At 40.7% G+C, this 2,210-nt stretch overlaps 1 non-coding gene across 1 annotated transcript; it reads right to left on the bottom strand.

Annotated features, from left to right (window-relative positions):
* Positions 1-382: 382 nt before the first annotated feature.
* LOC116889467 lies at positions 383-544 on the bottom strand. Its single transcript, XR_004386419.1, has one exon. It is a non-coding gene; the product is annotated as a U1 spliceosomal RNA (small nuclear RNA).
* Positions 545-2,210: the final 1,666 nt, after the last annotated feature.

Below are 2,210 nucleotides of genomic sequence, written 5' to 3'. Positions count from 1 at the left end.
TATTAAAATAAACGTTTTTGTGTTAAAAAAAAAACTGACCATGTAGTGTATTCTTCTTACCTGATTGAAAAGTTTGTTGACTGGTAGATTCGTGTATTCCCTGACCTTTTACTCCATTATTCTTATAATATAACTATTTTAGGTAATTCATGGAAATAGAATGATGCAGTATTTGTCTTTCTGTGATTAGCTTATTTCACTTAGCATAATCTTGTCAGGATACATTAATGTCATTGAAAGTTTCTTCTCTTCTAAGGATGAATTTTACTCTGTTTTGTGAATATACTGTCTTTTGTCAATGGAGGCTTATAATTATAGCCTATATTCTTTTATTAAAAAGTTGCTTGTTTTATGAAGGAAGACTGCTCTTTCTTTTTAAACTGGGAGGAGTGCCAATCCCAGTCCCTCCACTACCAGGAATTATGCAGTCAAATTTCCCACATGGAGAAATCACAGAGGTCAGCACATCTGGAGGGAAATGGGTGAGTTTAGCCCTGGGAAGACCACCTTCTCGATCATTGTATCTTCCTTGTCAGGTGAGTATAAAGACTACTTCTTATACCTAAGGCAAATCACTTCTCTTTTTTCAAGAAAACAGAAAGCAAACCTTAATTTTCTAAGTAGGTTAGAAAAATATAGACATAGAGGCAAGACTGCAGTAGTCTTCGAATGAATGAAGAGAGTTTTGATCATAGTTGCATCTGTACTTAACTGTATGATCTCGGCAAGTTGCTTAATCTTTCTGATATCTGGTATCCTGTTGTTAGTGGTGTGAAAATAAGATAACAAAACTAAAGGCAAAGATATGCGTGCGTGTGTTTCTGTGTCTGTGTAAATGAGTCTTTGTTAGGTAAAGCCTAAGAAACTCGGAAGAAGATCAAGAAAGGACAAAAACAGGTGATGAGAAAGCATGAGGGATCAACGAAGGGACACGGGACAGCAAAGAAGAAAAGAGACTTGGGAGAAGATAAAAGGAGGGGTTCAAATTAGAGAAGAGATGAGGGGGAGGAGAAGCACTAAAATGCACTTTGCTCAAAAATGCCCTAATGAGATCTCTGATACCTTGCATAGTAATTGCAATAAACATTTTAAATGATGACAAAGGAGCCCAAATGATAAAAAAACCTGAGAACATAGCTGAAGGTTCCAAGGTGAAGGCAGGTTTGTGAAGTGTTGAAAGGTGTTACTGCAATGTATTATGCCATGTTTGGCTGATATCCATGGAAGGCCTGCCCTTTTCTGAAGAGAAACTAAAAAGGAGCGGATGGGGGTGGGGAGCAGAGAGGGAAAGTGGAGAGAGGGCCTGGGAGGGTAGGAGAGAGGAGAACCTGCAACTGTGTTGGGCTATTACAAATTTTTTAAAGGAAAGAAAAAAGTGATATTAAGTGAAGCTTGGGGAATCATTCAGGAGAGGGAGGGGGAAGGAAGGGATGAAGGAGCCAGAAGGGTTGAGGACACTACAAAAACCCCACAGAATCAACTAATCAGGGTCTCATACCATCCCACAGAGACTGAACCGCCAACACGGGAGCATGGACTGACCCAGGTCCTCTGCACATGTGTAACAGTTGTGTAGCTTGGTCTTCTTCTGGGACTTCTAGCAGTGAAAGCAGGGACTGTCTCTGACTCTGTTGCCTGCTTTTGGGACTCTTTCCCTTTACTGGGTTGCTTTGCCTAGCCCCAGTAGGAGATGATGCACTTTGTCCTACTGTAACTTGCTATGCTAAGGCAGGTTGATATCCATGGGAAGGTCTTCCATTTTCTAAGGAGAAAGGAATGAGTGGAAGATGGGGGTCAGAAGGGAGGTGAGGAGAAAGGACTGGAAGGAGAGGAGAGAGGGAAAACTGTGTCGGGGTATATAATGATGATGACGATGACTACAATGACAAAGATGATGGTGATGATGGTGGTGATGTTGGTGATGGTGGTGATGATGATGATGATGATGATGATGATGATGATGATAATGTGATGGTAATCACAAGATGCCACTGAAGAAGAAACCAAGAGGAAAGCTGACTATCATTGCTTGCTGTTGGGCACTATTGATCTGAAGAAGCGAACTGTACCATATGTCCTCAAGTGTGGCAAAAACAGTAATATAGATAACGTGTTTCTCAGGCACACTTAGCCAGGTAACTTTTCTTAGTGGATAGAATGAATTGGAAGTTAGCCCTGTGGCTATGGCACATAGAAGTTATAAATTGACT

The sequence above is a fragment of the Rattus rattus genome, chromosome X (assembly GCF_011064425.1).
Source record: "Rattus rattus isolate New Zealand chromosome X, Rrattus_CSIRO_v1, whole genome shotgun sequence".
Classification (NCBI taxonomy): domain Eukaryota; kingdom Metazoa; phylum Chordata; class Mammalia; order Rodentia; family Muridae; genus Rattus; species Rattus rattus.
The sequence above is the reverse complement of the archived record's forward strand: the minus strand, read 5'-3'. Positions and strand labels throughout refer to the sequence as shown.